Below are 12,751 nucleotides of genomic sequence, written 5' to 3' on the forward strand. Positions count from 1 at the left end.
ATCGGGGACTTGGCTTTTTCGTATCGCGCTGTTCTGCTGGAGGAAAACAAGGGAGATTACACAGGTTGGCCCCATTATCATAGCCATGCTCGTACCCATGGTCAGAGTAAGACGGCCTCCTGCTTGATGATACACTGAAAGTAGAAACTGAGCGAGGACTCATAAATATTTCCCCTCTAGAGCTTTTGTTGAGCTCACCTCATTTTCTTTCCCTTTGTGTTAGTCTGGAAACACCGAAAGTGCTCTAGGTGGAAGAAAACTGTCGAAGGTTGTTTATGTCTTGTGTTAATTGTTTCCCCAAGGACTTAGCACAATATATATGAGTTCTTCCTGGATCTAGGTAACCTGCCACTGCCGTGTCCTCTATGTCGTGAGTCAGTGACTAAGAACATGTTAATCCTGTTTGCCTATGAACTCCATGTAAGTAAGAACCATGTTCTTGACAGAGCAGACTTTTCGTGGCCTCAGGCTAAAAGTGACATATGTCACATTTGCTGAAGCCATCACACAGCTTTGGCAAGCTGATAGAGCCAGAAATTAATCTCCCCCTTCAGTTAGAAAAAGATGGATATTGTTGGGTACTAATAGTAGCGTGGCCAGACTTATCGCTCATCAACACAATCCAAGTAACACGGAGTCCAAATGAACACGTGAAGCCTTCAAGTTCACAGCCACCTACGTGAGCTCCAGAATGAAACACTTCCTCTTGTGAAGTCCATTTCTTGTGCCTGTGAGCCTGCTTAGAACCTATTAAGAACCTGTTAAGGTTCTCGCAAAGAGTTGCCTTTCTCATAGAATTTATTGTTCTCATGTTATGTTTGTTGCAAAGCAAGCTTAAATCTGTAGGCAGAATCTGGATTCCTAGCCGTTTGAACAGATGCCTTCCGAGTTGAATTGCTTCAGTTCGGAGCATACTTTGCAGTGCTGGTCAAAGGCATTTGGAACTGTAGGATGCAGCTGGCCTCAGTCTGTTAGCTCATATTCTCTTGGTTCCCTGGACTCGTTATAGTTCTTACCCATTTCCCTCAGACCACTCAGGGGCTGGCTATCTAGTATCCAAAAGGAAATGTCAGCTTGAGGGATGACTGGGCAGGTATTGGTACCTTAGGGCTTCAGTATTCATTTATTTTATTCTAATGTTTTTCTAGGTTTTGTATAATTCCATTTTTGTCTGGTATTATATTCCTTCTCCCTGGATACCTTTCTTGAATTTTTCTTAAAGCGGGGAATGCTTCAGTTCTTATTTGTCTGAGAAAGTCTTTTTTTCTACTTTATTGTTTTGAATTATAGACCTATAACATATATGATATTGCAGGAAGCAAAACACTGGATTGATGTTTTATGATTTCTTCAGCAATTTTATGATATTAGCCTCTGTTTTCTGTGTTATGTGATTTCTAACGAGAAATCTGCTGTTAAATTTCTTTTCCCCCTGTTCTACTTAATGAAAGATAAATAGTCTGTAATTTTATTATGTTGGCAAGCCTAAAATTTTGTCTGTCAGAGTTTCACAGGGGCTGGCAATAGACAGGAGAGTCTAGAGTCAGAAAAAGTAGTTGTTTCTCATGGCCTGGCAAGTAAGAACACCTGCCACATCTGCTTCAGCCACGCCTCCTCCAGCTCTCAGAAAGCTGATGTCCGTGGACCTACACGAAGCAAGTTGTAGGATGCTGACCTTAAAGAATTTAGATTTTTCTAACAAACAACGTGTGTCAGGCCTTGCTGTCAAGACACTGTATCTTACAAGGCTGTAAGGAAACCTGCTGTTTGCTCTGAAGAGAATTACTATTTCTACCATTCGATGTCATCTCACCATAAACATCTTTGAAAAAAGATTGTAAAACAAGAGAGACCAGCGCTTGACTTTGTGGACAGTTCTCTTAGCAGAAATACGCTTTTCTCTCTTTTTCACACACACACACACACACACACACACACACATATATATATATATATATATATATATATATATATATATATATATATATATATATATGCTTTTTAATTGGGCTGCCTTCAGGATATCCCAGCTTAATAGAAAAAAATTATCTTTTACGTTAGAGTACAAAATATTGTTCTTTACCATGGTATTGTCACATGTATTTGTCATTACACCTCGTTCCCATTCCCAATCACCCTCCCTCTTCTTCGGCCTCCAGCTGGTTTTCTCTGTTTTTGGTTGGGGCCTTTTGTTCTGCTTTCCTATTACATGAATTTTGTTTTGAGAGCTCAACTGTGCAGTGTGTAGGTGTGTGTCTGTTTGAATGTTTTCTGCTCTACTTGGATTTGAATATAAGTGTTTGTTGTTGATTTCTAGACATTCTTGGCTGCTATTTCTGCAGCTGTTTCTTAGAGGTTTTGCTCTTCTGATGTTCCAGTTACACATATACTGCACCATAGAGTTTTATCTCACCCACTATTACTGGGTGGTATTTTTCCCCTTTGTGTTTTGTCCTACAGAATTTCTGTTGACTCTATTGATGTCACTGATTCCTTCCTGGGTTGTATTGAGTAGGACAAAGCAGTTTCTAATGGTTAGGGTCTCCTCTGTTGAATGCTCAGTCCTTTTGACAGCAGTGTTCAGAGATGAGGGCCAATAATAGGTGGATGGGTCAGGAGGATCAAGATCTCGTTAATGAACGAATCTGCTGAAGGGTTGATAGCATAGTGAGCCACTCAGAGGTGAGGCCTAGCTAGGGAAATAGGTCACTGAGGGATACGCCCTTGAAGGGGTATCTTTTCCTGGGATCCTTCTTGTGGTTTTGCTTCCCAGACGTCACAATGCCCTACACTCCCGCAACTGATGTCCACTTCATGGAGGCCCAGAGACCAGGAAACCTAGTAACGATGGATTAAAGTCTCTGAACCCACAAGATGAACTCTTCCCTTTTAATTTGTTCGCTCCAAGTATTTATCGCACAGTGGCAAGAAGCTGACGGACAGTTTAGAATGTATTCTTGATCTCTGTTGTGTTTTTCCCCCTCTGGGATGTGAACTTGCTTCCGTCTCATGCTGAAATTGTACATCTGACCTTGTACATGGCCTGACGCTTCTACTAAGGATTTCAGCACGTGGCTATAGCTGCTCTAAATTCCCCACCAGATACTTCTAATATCTGCATCATAGTTGAGTCTTGTCACACAGGTTGTTTGAGTCCTGGGAGTGTATTTATTTTTTCTCAGCTCTTCACGTGCCTTGTAATTTTTTGCTTGGGGCAACAGACACTTGGTGGAGGGCAGTAAATGCTGAGCTGGGAAGGGTTTAAGCTTGGGAGTGAGTACCCTCTGCTTTTAGGCCTTTAGTGTGGGGATTTCTGTTCATCTAGTGAGGAATAGGATGGGGTTTAAAATTGGTAGTTGCTATGGTTACCCTCTGTGCTCACATTCCTTAAATTCCTTAAATTACCTGTGTGTAAGTGTGTGAAGTTTTCCGAGATTTTTCTTAAAGTCTGCTCTACCCCCAGCTTTCAATCTTTCTTTCATGCTCCTTCCCAATGTCCCTTGTAACTCCTCGAGCAACATTGCATGGTGACTTGTTAATTACGCCGGAGCTTGTGGAACTGTAGTAGTGTGTTTGTGGTAGGTTTATTTTCTGATGTTCTGATTAAATACATGGTACTAGGATACATAAGTAGATTTCTTTAAAAATTCTTTCTATTGAGCTCCCCTTCCTGCCTCTCCCCTTCACTTCTACGCTCTCCCATGGTCCCCATGCTCCCAATTTATTCAGGAGATCTTGTCTTTTTCTACTTCCCAAGTACATTAGATCCATGTATGTCTCGCTTAGGGTCCTCTTTGTTATCTAGGTTCTCTGAGATTGTGAATTGTAGGCTTTTTTTTTAATTTTTTGGTTTATGTCTAAAAGGCACTTATGAGTGAGTGCATATGATATATGTCTTTCTGGCTCTGGTTTATTTCACTCAATATGATGTTTTCTAGAGCCATCCATTTGCCCATAATTTCAAGATGTCATTATTTTTTTTCTGCTGTGTAATATTCCATTGTGTAAATGTACCACATTTTCCTTATCTATTCTTTAATCAAGGGGCATTTAGATTGTTTCCAGGTTCTGGCTATGACAAACATCATCTGAGGAATGGTGAAAGTGGTGCATACACACATGCCCTTTGCTTCAAAGCAAACAATCCAGGGGGCTTGAGACCGAGTTACCATTCTGCATTCTTTTTCTTGCTTTTTCTTGAGACAAGGTTTCTCTTTGTGGCACCGGGTATCTTGGATCTTTCTCTGTAGATCAGGCAGTCCTCACACCCAGAGATCCACATGCCTCTGCCTCCCAAGTGCTGGGGTTAAAGGTGTGCGCCACCACCAATCTGTTATGCACCAAAGCCAGGGAGTTCACACTGGCTCAGTTCTTACTGGAATTACTTGCCATTCTACCCTGCCTCTTATGTAGTAACCCTAACAAAGACAGTTGCCGGGTTTTCCACTTGTTCTCTCCACTGCCCTAAGTGGCCCTGGTCCATCTCAATGTGATTTCTTTTTCTCACAGCTTGAGAGATTTGAGTAGCTTTCTTTCCTATATGGCAGGCCAGGACTATGAGCATGCTTCATTCAGTAATTAAGTTAAGGTAGAATAGCATTATATGACTCACCCTGAAAGTCATCCAGATCCAGTCTACCATGGTGCATTGATGTGAGCAGTCACACGTGGTCTGGATTTAGAGGTGTAGGACAGTGGTCAAAGTGTAGCAACCCACATCAAATTTTAGGGCAATGTGGGTAATGTTTAAAACACTTCCCCAGTTGCTCAAAGTTATTTGCTTGAGGGGGTAGACATACTTAAACTAAAACCATTATTTCGCAGTATGAATTTTTGCAATCTCTGGTATACACAGGGCTGGGGTGGGGTGGGGTGAGATCAGACAGATTACGCCATATCTAAAGCTACATGTGATTAGGTAAGAAAATAAAGATTAGACTAGATTCATGGAGATGATGTATAAAGTACAATGAATGGGAATTTAAATCCCCCCCTTGGAGAAGATCAAATATATCCTACCAGGCTGTTCTCTGGAAGTGTTAATGTGGGAAGGTTATAATTCAATATGTACAAGTCTCATAATCGGCTGCTTATCTGTCTGTCTGTCTGTCTGTCTATCCTCTTTGTGTGGTTGAGACACAGCCTCATTGTGTAGCTCTTTCTGGCCTGGAACTTACTATGTAATCCTTTTGGACCTTACACTTGTGATTCTCCTGCCTCAGCCTTCAAGATCTCTGGGATTAAAGGAATGTGTTACCAGGTCTGGCTGCTGTTAATAACCAAAGCTAAAACACAGGAACGCTTCGTGAGGTAATAAAGGCTTGGCCTAGACCTAGATCACTGCTCACTGTTCTTCGAAAGAGGGAGATCCTCTCACCAATGCTTCATTGATAAAAAATGTTAATTTTCTTTAAGGATATCCACCAGTTTGATTCATGGCTTTTAATTCTTTTCTCTCGATTTTTGGTTGTATTATATCATTAGTGTGTGTGTGTGTGTGTGTGTGTGTGTGTGTGTGTGTGTGTGTGTGCTTGTGCCATGATAGGCATGTGGAGGCCAAAGAATAATTTTGTAGAGTTGTTTCTTGCCTTTCACCTTCATGTGGGTTTCTGGGAATAGAGTCCAAGTCATCTTGGTTTTTGCGGTAATTTCTTTTACCCACCAAGCCATCTTGACAGCGGAGCTTTCAATTTTAGTGGATAGGAGGGGGCAGATCTCTTTTGGTCATTCCTTTCTCCAAAGCTGGAGTATACCTGATTTTGAATGAGTTTAGCAGGAAGTTTTTGGTCTTCAGAGAAAGGGTTTCCAGGTATTCTAGAAACATTCTCTCACGGTGCATATATTCACTTCTGCCATGGCTTCCACTCTAGTTCTGTTGAAACCATGGCATTTGTCCCGGCTGTAGCTGAACATCCTCTTCACTTGCGCCCATTCTGTGTTGAGGTGTGGGATGGTAGGTGGAGGTTATGCTTCCTTTCCCCCTGACTTGGCAGTGGAACCCTGTGTTGGAATGTTGGGCGTGTTGTCACTTGAGTTCCTGAATAACTTAGGGGTGCAGCCATCAGATGTGACTGAAAAAATGCATTAGGATTGTCTTAAGTTTTGAAATTGTGGGGTTTAGTTTGTATCACAGAAAAAGAAAGTTTCTAATGGCAAATATATTGAGGCAGTCTATGAAGGACCTGGGAAAGTGAGACTATTAGCTTAAAGGAAGGGATTGATAGCTAGAAATATTATCTATTTCTAGTAAAATAAAAGCCCAAGTTATAAGCTATTGCTAGATAATACAAAATTATAAGTAGTTGATAACTAGCCTATAAGATATTCTACTTTTGCAGGGCGGTGGTGGCGCACGCCTTTAATCCCAGCCCTCAGGAGGCAGAGGCAGGCGGATCTCTGTGAGTTTGAGACCAGCCTGGTCTACAAGAGCTAGTTCCAGGACAGGCTCCAAAACCACAGAGAAACCTTGTCTCGAAAAACCAAAAAAAAAAAAAAGATATTCTACTTTTCTAACCAAGACCTTAGATTTTTGTTGACAAATCTCGGGAAAATGTGCAGTTTTCAGGCTTCAGATTTCTCAGTTTCCCTCTTGAATAGAGAGTTGGAGGCCCTTGCTGTAAACTATACTGAGATTTGCAGCTGCCATTAGCCCTCTGATTGCGCCACCAGTGGAAGAGAAATTTCCCCATTCGTTCTCAGGGGCATGTTTAGTAGGTCAGGATTTTTTTAAGCGGGGATGGGAATTAATACTTGTTTGGTGAGCAGGTTAAAGAGACTCATCCATTCTACTGTCACCCTGTCAAACTCTCATCTCTGTTGCAAGTTTAAAGCCTGATGGATTTGAAAATAAGAAAAGGCAAAATAAAAAAGATCGCTTTCTTTCCCAGTGAAGCCACCCAGAAGTTTCTTTTCAGGATTCTTGTATTATGGAGAAATGATTCAGAATGTAAATGTATCTTTGTTTGGCAAATTGGCTCTTCTGTTAAATTTCATATTTTAATAATCCTCCCTGGGGGTACCCCAAAGTGGTCAGTGGTGGTTTGATTAGAAGGACCTCTTTTGGGTGCAGGGGATGTTTTGGTTTCCATTCAAGAATCATGAACAAAACAAAAGGAAATAGAGAAGAATTTTTTTTCCCCAAAGGTGATCGTGTGTGTGTGTGTATGTGTGTGTGTGTGTGCTTTTGACAAGATCTCATGTGGATGCCCTCGAGCTCTGTAAATAGCTTAATGCAACATTGACCTCTGGTCCTCCTGCCCCTGTCTCTCTGGCCTTGGGATTACAGCTTTCCTGTTTATGTGGGCCTGGAGATCAAACCCCATGGCTTGTCCATATAATACAATCACTCTCCTAGCTGCTCTAAGGTGAACTTTTGAATTGGTTTTGGGTAGAGTGGGTCATTGTCACTGTCTTCTAAAAAACCTTCTTTAACAATGTCTGTATTTTCCTACTTTGAGGGTGTAACAGAAGCTGGAAAACCAGTCTTTGTTGAATGTCGACCAATATCCAAATGTATATGCAGTGTAAGTCATGTGGGAAGATGTCCTGGCTATAAATTATTTATATATAACCATCTTTTGTTCTGAAATGCTTTATCAGGAGAGCTTTCTGCTTTACAGTGGAAGGAGACAATATGCTTAGTACATGTGAACTCAGGTGGATAAAAGGAAAGTCTAGCTTAGTGCTTTTGTATTGTCCTCGGTGGTGATATTTCATCTTGACATATGTTTGGTTAGCATTTGAATGTGCTGGGGTTGGATAGTGCTACGGCGAGAAGTCATTATTTCTAAAAAAGGGCCATGTATTATAGTAGTATTTTTTTTCAGAAGGCACATGGATACAAGATGTTACAAAATATTCTCAGATTTCTGTCCGGTGCTCCAATGTGGGTCTCTGTCTCTGTCTCCTTTCATCGCCTGATGAAGGTTAATATTCAGGAGGATGCCTATATGTTTGTCTTTGGATTCACCAACAATGGCAATGGGTTTTTGATCCTACTGCACGTGCTGGCTTTGTGAGAGCCTAAGCAGTTTGGATGCTCACCTTACTAGACCTGGATGGAGGTGGGCGGTCCTTGGACTTCCCACAGGGCAGGGAACCCTGATTGCTCTTCGAGCTGATGAGGGAGGGGGACTTGATGGGGGAGGGGGAGGGAAATGGGAGGCGGTGGCGGGGAGGAGGCAGAAATCCTTAATAAATAAATAAATTTAAAAAAAAAGAAAAAAATATTCTCAGAATTCTTGAGGCAACATATCTTCATCCATACTTGTGCACACACGCATGTTTGACACCAAAGATAAGATGATAATATTTTTTTTTCTTTTGCAAAAGGTTGGCGCTGCTACTGTGGCGCTGGGGGAGTAAATAAATCAACGCGGCTGAATCCGGAAATCATTCTCCAGGCAGGGATTCTGCTAAACTAATCACCCAAGAGGACAAACAAACACGCCACCCGGAGTAATTAGGAAGCAGAAGGTGTGTGGGTGTGCGGGTTCCTCGTAGGAGAGTAGATAAGGAAGAAACAATTCATGACAGGTCACCCGTGATTAAGCCTGGGCGACAGCCCAAAGCGCCATCCTGCTCTAATTAGATCAAACAAGGTGCTATTTGTATTCATTTCTGGGAGACAACTAAGTTTATAGTGAAATATCTTTGTAATATATTCTGGGCAACGGGACCCCGAGGATGCTGGATGCCTGTAAGGACTAAATTGTAGTAATATTACATTATGGATCCTAGCAGGACTTTAAATAGTAATATAAATTCGGAAGAGAATAAAATGAGGTAGATAGCAACTTATAATATGAATGGGTCGGCAATATTTCAGAACACCCCCCCCCCCCATGTAAAACAGGGAAATGTAGAGCCAGAGGTGCCAGGAGACCGACGATTGCTGTGGTTAAACAGCACCCCTTCACAAGGCTGCCAAAGGCGGTTCTCTTTTTTAGACGTCGTGGTTTAATTTATTTAGCTAGTTTTACACTAATGCGCTCAGCTGCAACTTCTGATGATATATTCCTAGTCTCGATGCAAAACATGAATCCTGCAGAATTTTATGACTACACTGAACACTGTGGGTTTGTCTCACTCAGAGAACACGCAGCCCCTCTTGTGATAAAGAGAGAAGGTGATAGCTCTGATCGGCATCCTCTTTGGAGGATCTGGGGAATGTACAACCTACCGATCCCGTGGAAGCAGATCTCTAGGAAGAGCACAGCTATGAGTGGGTCCGCACGCCTTATTATGTCGTTCAGAGCCTCCTGGGCTGGGGTCCTGGTCTCTGCTGTTGGGTGAATCCACTTGGCAAGGTTTGTTTCTGAAGGAAGGGGATGGAACAAGACCTTTCAGCTGCTATAATGGCGATGGGCACACACAGCAGACTCTTACTCTGTTTTCTCTGTCTTCTGACACTTTGAAAAGTCCGTAGAAACATTTTCCAAGTATAGAACTTGAGAGATCTTAGAAGGAAGTCAATTCCTCTTCCTAGCTGGATTTCAGTCCTATAAAGCACGAAGAACACATGAGGTTTCATGGTAATTGAGGAAAGAGTAATGAACATTTATGGAGGATGTACTCTAAAGGAGACTAACGTAGAGCTCAGAATAACTGAGGAATTTGGGCCTGGACTTGCACAGGAGTGTACAGATAGTACTGTCTGTTTCTGGAATCATGTAGGGGTGTGTAGATTGGTACTGTCTACTTCTGGAGTTGCACAGAGCTGTGCAGATGGTACTGTCTCTGGAGTTGCCCAGGATTGTGCAGATAATACTGTTTCTGGAGTTGCACAGGGTTGTGCAGATGATACTGTTTCTGGAGTTGCACAGGGCTGTGCAGATGATACTGTTTCTGGAGTTGTACAGAGCTTTGCAGATGGTACTGTCTGTTTCTGGAGTTGCATAGAGTTGTGCAGATGGTACTGTCTGTTTCTGGAATTTCACAGAGATGTGCAGATGACACTGTTTCTGGAGTTGCACAGGGCTGTGCAGATGATACTGTTTCTGGAGTTGTACAGAGCTTTGCAGATGGTACTGTCTGTTTCTGGAGTTGCGCAGAGCTGTGCAGATGGTACTGTCTGTTTCTGGAATTTCACAGAGATGTGCAGATGACACTGTTTCTGGAGTTGCACAGCGGTGTGCAGGTGGTCCTGCCTGTTTCTAGAATTGTGCAGGGGTGTGCAGATGGTTCTGTCTTCTTTTGGAGTTGCACAGGACTGTGCAGATAGCACTGTCTGTTTCTGGAGTTGCACAGGGGTGTGCTGGTGGTCCAACTGTTTCTGGAATCACACAAGAGTGTGCAGATGGTTCTGTCTGTTTCTGGAGTTGGAGCTCTATAATGTAAAACACTAATTGAGAAAACACTAATCTGAATATCTTATTTTTTACCACCAAGAATATGCAGATATACACAATGTATTTGAATGCCTGTGAAGCAATCCCAGTAAGACTAATATGATTCTCATTTTACAGATGTCCTCTCTGAAGAGACGTGAAAGGTCATGATTTGTCCCAGGTCATGGATATGTCAGTGGCTCTGTCCGGGGTGAAGTTGAAAATGTTTTCTCTTTAACTGTCTTTACTCTATCTAAGAATTATGTTGAAACCTTGGCAGAGTTTAGGTCACAATTTTATATCTTGAACCACTGTATATGTGTGTGTGTGTGTGTGTGTCTGAGGAGGGAGGGAGGGAGAGAGGGAGGGAGGGAGAGAAAGAGAGAGAGAGAGAGAGAGAGAGAGAGAGAGAGAGAGAGAGAGAGCGCCAGCATGGACAGTCTTTTCTACATGTGCATGCTGAGGCTTGCCTTAGTGCAGACAACTATACACTGTATACATTGTGTGTGTGAGTGCTGGGAGGGTGTGTGAGCAATGCTGGCGTGCTCAGAGGCGTTCAGGAAGTGCACCTCTCATCTGGGTTTGGGTGAAGCTGGTGATTATCAGTGGCCATTATGACTGGAAATTGCCCACAAGAGTTCAATTTTTACTGCTTTTGAATGTAGGAGGCCATTCTTGGCAGGGATGCAGATTATGTGTACAGGCAGTTGGCACTGTGTAGGAACGGTCACAAATACAAATTGATTTGTAGATTAATCCACCTACAATGCAATTTATACTTAGAGTGCACATTTAAAGCAATATTGGCTTCAAAACCAAATTTATAAATAAAATACCTAAGGGTTGGTTTCTGTAATGTTGCTGACCTATCCAAAGCAGGGATTGCTCTTCTGGTGTCTTAATGTCTATATTACAAATGAACATTAATACATATTTTGCACATTGATAATTTATATTGAATATCTAAAGACTACTTAAAAGGAATAAACAAAGTTTTAAAATCGCCTTTTTACTTAAATGATAATTTTCTCGAAAGAAGCGTAAATTGAGAACTGGATTGTCCAAAATGCCACAAGGTTAGGTAAGTTCATGTGCCTTGGTCCTAGCATTGGGTACACAAAAACACTATGTACAATAGTGTTATCTCAAAACTCAGAAACAGAGCTTTGCCATATATCCAGCAGAGGGCAGTAGAATCCCACTTTCGTGTATTCTGCTGCTTGCCTTTCACGGGAGGGCAGTTTGCTTGGTGTTCTGAAACTTTCAGGCCTGACACATAATTGTGAACATTAAACATTCTGAGCAGGGACATAAAATGTATTGTGAGGTCACTGAAATCCTTTGTCAAGACTTCTCCAGAGATCTGACCCTTTGTTACTACAATGCAAAACGCTGAAGAATGCCTGTCAATCACGGGCTTCTCCTGTCTTGTACTGTGGGAATTTCATTGGCCATGTGTTTTTGCATATGTATCTTTTTATTGTTGTTTAAGTATAATGGTATTCTGGGACTAGGGATGATTTTTTTTTCCTGGTTGTCAATAAATGAGTTATGCCTTTCATTTTATTTTCTACTGGGTCTAACACATGCCAGATAAGTGGACCACTGTGTTGCATCCCAAGCCCAATGCTTTCAAATTTTATTTCAACATCATTTGACACGTCACATTCTCTTGAGCAATATGGTATCAGTCTGTTTCAAGATGGAGGTAAAAATTTATATTCTGTCTCCTTAATTCTTTACCCTCTTTCCAGATTTCCATGGGAGTTGCTGGCAGTGAGAAATGTATTTAGTTTATTTTCTTGTAGGAGAAATGAATTTTCACCAGGCAGAATGGAAAATATGGGGCCCTGGTGAAAGTCATTGGGGAACCCGGCCTGTGATCTGGGTGTTCCGCCTTGATTCCTGAATGGAAGTGCTATGTGACTTATTAAAGAGCTTGCTGGTGAGTGCGGGGGCCACAGCCACCTCATCATGTACCAGAATTGGAATAAAAGGCGATGGGCAATAGTGGTGGACTCTAAAGCTCATGTTTCTCAGCAAAACTCATGAAACATGTTGGACACTAATGACAGTGGCCCTTTCTACAGATCTCTTCTGTCTGTTGCTCTGTCAAAGCTGAGCGGTAGACATTGCGTTGCATCTCACATCAAAGGCCTCATAAGCAAAAGAAAGAAGCTACAAATGACGAAATATATGTTATTGGTTAAAGATTCCTATAATGACATTCTGTGGATCATATCCAGGGGCTCCAGTACACCAGGGAACCCTTGAAGGACATAGTCTAGGATTTTGTCACCCTGGAAGAATTCTTCAGAATAGAAGTTCTCTTAGGAATATGTTTTGTTCACCTTGGGAAGAAAATACCAGTGCCCTAGACCATAGTAGGTCCCCTGCATGCCATTGTTAAATGAGCAAAGGAA

Source organism: Microtus pennsylvanicus, chromosome 9 (genome assembly GCF_037038515.1).
Source record: "Microtus pennsylvanicus isolate mMicPen1 chromosome 9, mMicPen1.hap1, whole genome shotgun sequence".
In the NCBI taxonomy this organism is placed as follows: Eukaryota; Metazoa; Chordata; class Mammalia; order Rodentia; family Cricetidae; genus Microtus; species Microtus pennsylvanicus.